Below are 8,776 nucleotides of genomic sequence, written 5' to 3' on the forward strand. Positions count from 1 at the left end.
TGTGTGTGTGTGTGTGTGTGTGTGTGTGTGTGTGTGTGTGTTGGAGAAAATTTCTGTTTTGACACCGATCCACTCGTGACACGAAGACGCGGCATCATGTGTACGTGCGTACGTGTGTTTGTTTATGCGTGTGTTTAAACATATGACAGCGTATCCAAGTACATACCAATGCGGCCAAGACTGATCCGGACGACTTTTAAAACGCTATAAATCACGTCGTTTAACCGCGTTCCGTCAGCCTGCCTCCTATTCATCCTAATAGCGCAACGAATTCGATAACAAACGCGATATTCGCCATTCTCATTCTAATCGGTGCGCATATGGCGACGCGCGCGACGTGACGTACAGTCACACACTGACATTTTACCAATCAAAATTCGACCCAAATCGAAATTAGCCCGTCAAGTACATGTCGATAATGTCACATTGCATATCATATCGATATAGCATACTTTACAAGGTTTGAGCGCTTTAACATGTCACGCGCGCTGTAGGAAATCAGGGCGTTTTTATCCTGACAGCTCGTAAGATATTCCAGAATAAGACAGCGCGACAGAGAGTGGGGGGTGGGCGAAGACGCGCGCGAGAGAGGGAAAGAAAGAAAGAGAGAGAGAGACAGAGAAGGGCGCGCGAGAGAGAAAATCTGAACCACGGCACGAGGACACGGGACGAAAATAGAATCGCGCGGTCCGCGATTTAATCCGCGACTCCACTTTGACGCGGCCGGCCGGCATACGCTTGATCGAGGTTAACGCGACGCGACGTTCATTTTCCGAGGGTATAGAAACAATGCGCACCGCAGAGGATCCTGCGTGCACGAGGATTACACGCGATTCCGCCACCTGCTGCGCGCACTGCACTTTTGTTTATGCAAGCCACGCGGCGCTCGCCAGCCCGCTCGCTCGACCCGCGCGGATTTTTTCATTCATTCCTACTCCAAAGGCTGCCCTCCCGCGCTGGAGCCAATTACTTCGCACTTCTCGCGCGATTTTCCGCGAGATTTCCTCTCGGGTGGGGAAACGCGACGCGAGTCTTTACCGGAAAACTGTTCGCGCGCGCGAAACTCCACGAGACACAAACGAGAGTCGCGTATGCCACGCTCTCGCGTGTATGAACGACGATCTTCGAGAATAAACAGTGGGAAGAGATGGGTTGTGGAGGATGTTTCACGGGCGTGTGTGAATTTTCCGAGGCGAAACTTGACCGGCACTTGGGCGATCCTCCGGGTCGAGTCCGAAGGGAACTCTTAGCGAAGCGTTCGCGCTTCTCTCGCGCGTGATTCGAGAAATTCTATCTCGCTGGTATCTTGATAGAACTGGAAAAATTCGTTTGAGCGCGGGAGCGCAATAAACGACACGTCCCGGAGCATCCTGTCGGATGCTCTTCGATAGACAACACTTCACACCCCCTGTAATTCTCTGCGTTTGGTAGTAAACGTTACTCCTCCTCCACGTATCGCTTCCCACTGTTTACTCTCCAACGTTTGAATGGACCGTGCATGAATGGCTTCATTGTCCTTGCCGTAACAGCAGCAGCAGCAGCAACAGCAGCAGCAGTACTCGGCGGCCGAGCGTGCGTTTCGATACACGACTCCCGGGGCCGGGCAGGTTACAGGCGCGCGCTTTCGGCCGCGGTGCCGAGCGCAACGTGACACGCTTTACCGCGCGCGCCGGAAACGCATGAATCACACACGGCGCACTCACCACGAAGTAGTGGTTCCACCGAGCAGGATACGTCGCTCCCGGCGAGACGTCACCGCTGACACCTCAGATGATGCTCCGCGCGTCGTCCAGCGGTCGTCGTGGCAGGGGTAACGCGACGTCGGCGCGACGCGCATCGGGAAGCTCGCGCGTGATCTCCGCGAAAGCCTCGGCACCATATCACCACATCATCATCCCTTACGACCCCGGCGTAACCGACAACACCACGACGGGGACCAACAAGTGCACTCACTCAACTCTTCCCCCCAACGTCCTCCTCCTCCTTCTTCTTCTCCGGGTCACGCCGTCCGCACGAAACGTTCGATTCCTCGCACGACTCATTCGTGTCACCGTGCGGCGACCACGCGTCGCATCGCGGCGGAAAGGCCGCGTACACCCGACGGCACGACGACGGAGGCGACGTCGCGAGATGCCCGGTCCGCGGAATTCGGTGACAGAGAGACAGAACAACGGCCGTTATCACGCGATGACGCGATAGCATGCGTGGCCCGCGACCACGGAGGAACGGAGCGAAAGCAAAGACCTACCCGCGACGGCAGCACGTGGCGCACTGACGGCTCCGCGGTATCTTCCCCACCTCTGCCCCCTCCACAGCGGCATCCTTTTCCCCTACCCGCGCGACCTTCCTCTGCCCCTCCCGCGCGTCGCGCCTCGCCGCGGATTGCGAGGCACTCCGTGGCGCCCCCCGTTCCCGCGGCCCTGAACCATCCCCACCAGCGGCGGGCCAGCGGGGCGCCGTGCTTCTCTCGCGCCCCACTATCGCCCACTCCACCCACGCCTCCATCCCACTCTTCGGAGTTCCCGAGAGTCTTTCTTCCTCGCGAGTCGCCCTTCTCGTCTTCCGTGGCGATGTGTCTCGCGGCTGATTTCTCTTTTTTTCCCTCCTCCTTTCTTCTGTCCTCTCTTTTTTTTTCGCTCCACTCTGCCCGACCGGGAGAGGTTCTTTTACTCCGGTCCTTTTCGCGTTCGCCTCCTCGCGTCCGCAGCAAGTCCGGCCGATTTCTTCGCGACGACACGCGCCCGACACGTCTCGCGATGATTATGGACGATACTCGTTGCCCCTCGCGCCAACACGTCGGACCACGTCGTGCACCGTTGTTGGACCGCGATCGCGCAGTGTAACGCAGGTGTGAAAGACGGTACGTAAATAATGTGGTGATGAATCGAGAAAGTTGCGGACCAACCCGGCCACAGCGAAAAGTCGTGGATTAGAGGTACGATCAAAATGCGAGACAATTTTTTGGATTAATCTCTGGCTAAAGTACACGCATATACTAATATATCACGCACAATATCGCGGTTTCTTTCCCACAACGCAGTTCAGTCTTTCCCATTTTACATCACAGTGTTGAGCATTTATTAATTAAAATCTTCCTTAACCAAAATGTGTAATAATCAAAATTAATAGTCGCGCATGAAATCACAAATGATGTAATCGATGGATGAAATAATTATTGATCAAACTTTTATGTGACTGAAAAACTTTTATGAAGACGCGGAACTTGTACAATTTTTTGGGTTAATCTCTGGCTAAAGTATACGCATTTATTAATACATCACAGACATGCGCAACACATTGTGGCTTTTTTCCCACAACGCAGTCTTCTATCTTTCCAATTTTATGTCGCAGTGTTGGACATTGATCAATTAAAATCTTCCTTGATCAAAATAAGTAATAATCAAAATTAATATTCGTATATGAAATCACAGATGATGTAATCAATGGGTTAAAAATAGTTAATGATCAAACTCTGACGTGACTGATTATATACTGATCGTCAATCGATTAAGTTACTCAATTACATACGTGACAATTAATTCTGTTCACCGATTTTGCCGATTATTTTAGTCAGAGAAATTTTTAATCGATTACTTTCCAACGTTAATATATCGTTTATTCTTTGCTGTGTTGTGATAAAAAATAATCGATGAATTGAAAATGAAGAGTAAGAACACGTGACAAGCGTCTCGTGATCTCACGATTCTCTATATTTAAAGTTACATTACAATTATAAAGTACAATTATAAATCGATTAATTCAATTATTGACGAAATTATATATAGTATAAAAAATATATATAGTATAGAAAGTACACAGAGCGTTTTCTTTCCTTCGCCCACTAAGTGCATACCGTTATTCCTCATGGAAAACAGAATCGAAAAGCCATTTTGTCGAAACAAGTTCTTACTTGTAGTAACTTTCCCACACATTTAATATAACATATTATAGCCAAGACCCAAGTTAGAAATCTGTCCAAATAAAATCCGCTTAAAATCAATCGAAGAAAATAGATTCGCTGTCCACTCGGTCGTCCGAAGTATAGTACGCGAGAAGTCTTGTTTTCTCGATCGCTTGTATTTCGTAAACTACATCCCGACATCCCGACATTTTCGCCCGATACCTTCCAACTCAAATTTTCACGAGGAATAACTTCATATATTTAGCGGACGGGAGAAAGGCAACACCCTGTGTATACGTGTTACTTGAATTATTCGTTTCCCTAGATAAATTTCAGATGAATATTCCGCCGCGGAGCGGGGCGGAGAAACAAAGTCAAAGCCGCGTAAAGTTTTGCGCGCCCGGCGACTCCTGCGCGATCGCGTCGTAAACATTCTGTCGTGGCGGCCGTTATAAGCCCGCGAACGAGAATACGCTGCATCATTTATATAACAAATATATTTCGCGCTTACGGCACGATGCTCTTTGATAGCCGATATGTAAAATGATTCAGTAGGAACGTTCCCCCGTCTGACAGTGATGCAGCGGCTTCTACTTAACCGACTTCCCGCTTCCCATAACATTTAGCCGCACAAAGTGCAGCCTCGTGTTTCTCCGCTCGAATTTTTATCTCCGATCGAACATTGATCGAATATCTCGATCTCCCGGGCAGGCCCCCCTCGCCCCCTCCGCGCGTCCTCTTCCCTCCAATCCCTCCCCCTCCCCCCTCGGCCGATTCCTCGCGCGGCGCGCTTGCATTCCGCCCGCGTTACATACACACGCCCGCGTGTCACGATTATATAATCCCTTTATAATGATCTCATTAAAGTTGGGCCGGTTAAGAGTAGAATTTACAAACAGTAATACGATTTACTTAATAATGATTTATTCCCCGCGCTTGTGACGCCGTTTGCGGCCGTAAATTCTCCCGGCGAAGACATTTATTGCTCCGGCGCGTAACCCGAGCCTATATACGATCTCTTCGCCACTTTCGTGATCTAACGGTCCCCGGCTGCGTTATTCTCCCCTCTCCGCCCGCCCGCCCCTCCCTCCTCGCTCCGTTTTCGCGCGGCAGGAATCTAATTTAGAGATCCGCGCGCCGGTGATGGATCGCTCGCGGATCGAAATCCACGCAGGATTGAACGGATCGACGACGACGGTCGCGATCGATCGAAGCCGTGGCGCGCGGAAAGGCGTAATAAGCGGCGAAACTCAGGCGGAGAGACAGTCGACCGGTCACAGAGTCGATCATTCGTGGAGCGTACGAGGAATCATCGACTGTGTGACTGGCCAATTTGCTTACCGCTCGAGTCTTACTGCTCGCGTTTCTCCGTTGCGCTCCCGGCCGGGACGCCCTGGGGAACAATCGTTCGCCGATCCAGAGTCCAGCGGATCGACGCGCCGCTGGCATCTCGTCCGGGACGGACGGTCCGTATCGACGACCTATCGGGCGGAGACCGCCAAATCCTCCGGACCCTATCCCAACCCTTGTTAGCGCGAGAATGTAAATCAACTCGTAATAGCGTGGCAGCCGGGGATTAAGCGACGCGCGGAGACGAGCGGAGGCACGGCGAGAAGGTACGAAGTACTGTCGACACGGCGACAACGACGACGACGACGACGACGACGACGACGACGACGACGACGTCGGCGGCGGCGGCGGCGATGGCAGCGGCGGTAGGAGTGGGTGGAGGTGGGGAAGGGACTGCGACCCCTTCCTCTTGTCCGGGAGCATTAGGAGTTCGGTAATAAATCTCGTTGAAAAAACGCCCGCGCGCACTTACACACACACACACTCCCTCCCGTGTGTGCACGCGCGCACACACACAGACGTGTACACGTTCGCGTACCGGAGGTCTCAGGCACTTCTGCTCTCTTCTTCGCGTCTATCTCGTTCGGCTCGTACATCTGTGCTCTCCCGCCACAGTCGCGACTGGAAAGAGAAAGACGGAAGGGTGATCGAAGGGACGGGAAGGGACAAGACGAGGTAGAAAGAGACCTTTCTTCTCCGTCCTTCTCTCTTCCTCTCCCTCTCTCCTTCTCTTTTCCACTCACCCACTCACTTGCACACTCTCTCACTCTCGCGCTGTGCACGGCTTAGATCGTCTCTCCCTCCCCGCCTCGCGCCATGCCCGTCGCGCACACCGACGAGGTCGGCATGATCTATGCACGCCATGCGGAGGCGAGTGTCACGGTTTGCTTGATGCATTGGTCCTCACTTGACCCCTTACTCCCCCTGCCACCTCTCGCCTTCGTTCCTGCTCCTTCCCCCTCCCCCACACCCAACCCCGTCGCCCTTCGCTCCCCGCCATTCTTCCTCCTGTCGTTCCGCGGATACCCCCCCGCGATCCAACCCTCTCGTCGTCATCGACCGCGGTGAAAGCAGCGCGTTCTCGTGGAAACCGAGTACACCCACGTGCACATAAGTCGAGCGCGAGATGAGAGGTCCGCTGAAGGGTGACGAAAGGGGACAGAGAGCGGATCACACCGCGGGCGCCAGAGCGTACACGCGCTGGAGAGATAACACCGTGTGAGGCGAAAATATTTTCGGATACCATTTAGCGATTGATTCATCGATTCTCTCCCTCTGACATTACCATTCCTCGCGTATTTAAACTTTTAACGAGCTGTGTAAACAAAGCTCCCGGGCATTGAAACTGATTAAAAGAGAGAAAGAGAGAGCAGGCAACATTTGAAGAGCATTAGAGAGAATCAAAAAGTAAGTGTGCAATTAATTCGTTGCAACGGGCCAATGGGATTAATTAATGTTAACAATAATGGGGATAAACGGGCTCTGACGTGGGAGGTGGATGCAGCGCGTACGTTGCATGTCTGGAAAAATACTCGGTGCGTGTGTTTACGGTGTTACACATTATTATTGTCCTCCCGTAGTTGTGGAATATTCGCGACCATCTCCTATTGGCCTTCTCTCTCTTCCAATCGGTTAAACGTTCAAATCTGACCGTGTGCACGAGGCAACCCGCAAACACGCTGAAACATATATACTCTGAGAGAAGAAATATTTTAGAAATAAGGAATATTTATTCGGTGTGCGAGGGTATATTGATACCAATTACCTATATCAATATAGAGAATATTTTTCAAATAACAAAATATACATTTTCGTGAAACTTTGGCTCTTCACGACAGAGTCAATTGTTATTCTACTCAAATAAAAAAAAATTTCAACACAAATACACACATGTGTTGACCGCAAACATGAATGTCTTCTTAGACATTTTTTTTCCTTCAGTGTACACATTTACGTCGAAGAAGGCTGCGATACTTTTCCCGTGAAGAAGCTCGCCTACGAACTCTCGAAAGCCGCGTGCGAAAACGCACAATAGCACACACATTGTTCCCTGTCGCTTCCCGGCCAAAGTACTGACCGTGCCCAACGTTGCCTAACTTTAGACGATCAGACGAGAACTGGCGCTTTCGAGGTGCCGCGAGCGTGGACACGTGCGAAAACGCGAGATCCCGACTCTCGGACGTGGCGTTTTCCGCGACATTGGAGCCGAAAAGGCTCCGGGAGGCGGTTTTCGGCTCTCGCAGGTCGAGAGGGCAGGAGAGCCCGAGGGGAGAGACCCGGCCCAGGGAGGAAGGATCGGAGGGAGGATCCGACGCGAATAGTACGACGATGGTTACATTCTATGGATCAGAGAGCTCGATAGCGTGCCGAAGTCGAGGCGAACGGCAATAAATCCATTTTTCGTGAAGGGTCGGTCGAGGGGCGAGAGCGCGCCGGGGTCTGATTAGCAGCCTGACTCGGCCGTACAGGATGACAGCCGGTGAGTTATAATATTGCCCATCCATCTATTTATCTACTCCATCGCTCCTCTCTCTCTCTCTCTCTCTTTCTTTCTCCTTCTTGCTCTCTCCTCTCCGCCCCGCTTCGTCGTCTCGCCCCTTTTCGCGCCCCCTCTTTCTCTCTCTCTCTTTCTCTCCGTTTGTCTCTTTCTCTTCTCCCCCCGCTCTGTCCCGCATCGTCCCCTCTACTAACGCGTAAACGCTCCTCTACCACGCTGCTCGAATATCGGAAACGGCCTACAGGATCCTGCGGATACCGAAGAAGAGGATAAATATAAATTAACTGACGTCGAGCTGCACACGGGGGACACGCCGGACAAAAGGGTCGATTTCTGGCCGCCCGATTCTGCGGAGCCTCGCTGATCCTCGGGACGGGAGGAGGGGAGGAGAGGGGAGGGGGGATTGCTTGCGATTTGTCGTACGCGCGGATTTTCGTGATCGTCGACACGCGAGAATGATGGCTGGGCTGCATTGTCTTCTTACTGCTGTCGAATCGCGGAGGCACCTTCGCGCTATGGAAACTCAAGCGCGCGTGAATGATGCAGTCGTGAAAATTACTCGCGATTGCAACTGGCATCGCCAATTTCGACGCGGTCGCGTTCGAACGAACAAAGTGGCACGCCTATGACTGTTGTGTGTCGCACATTAATTGAAGACAAAACGGACGGTCCCACCTTCGAAGTATCGCTCGGCACGGAACCCGCTTGAATATTCGAATAGACTTTCCGCAACGAGAGTACTCGCGACGTCCTCCCGAGGAGGAGGAACCGGTTCCCCAAAATCCGCTCAAGTATACACCTTTAAAAGTCTTTCAAAAAACATAACGCGCCGTATATCACATTCAGAGAGCATTCAAAGTCACGGCGAGCGACTCCTGCGCGGCGATGAGGAATCGCGGCGCAACAATAACGCTCCAAGTAACGCTTAAATCACCGCGGCCACTTCCGTCCGTGAACCGGCCGGAGAGAGAAAGAGAGACAGAGAGAGAGAGAGAGAGAGAGAGAGAGAGAGAGAGAGAGAGAGAGAG

At 52.1% G+C, this 8,776-nt stretch overlaps 1 protein-coding gene across 12 annotated transcripts in view; it reads right to left on the minus strand.

Moving 5' to 3' along the window:
• Nucleotides 1-8,776, minus strand: part of LOC116845402 (protein tiptop) — a 244,921-nt gene that overhangs the window by 123,155 nt on the left and 112,990 nt on the right. For 3 of the 12 annotated variants that reach the window (XM_032818059.1, XM_032818058.1, XM_032818049.1), the window contains exon 1: nucleotides 1,704-2,308. The exons of the other annotated variants lie outside the window; for them this stretch is intronic. The gene's annotated coding sequence lies outside the window, so the exon portion shown is untranslated. Of the gene's footprint in view, nucleotides 1-1,703; nucleotides 2,309-8,776 lie in introns of those variants that run through there. 12 annotated transcript variants of the gene reach the window in all.

This window comes from Odontomachus brunneus, unplaced genomic scaffold, assembly GCF_010583005.1.
Source record: "Odontomachus brunneus isolate Ranch 3 - 2012 unplaced genomic scaffold, Obru_v1 Obru_scaffold_051, whole genome shotgun sequence".
NCBI classification, from domain to species: Eukaryota; Metazoa; Arthropoda; class Insecta; order Hymenoptera; family Formicidae; genus Odontomachus; species Odontomachus brunneus.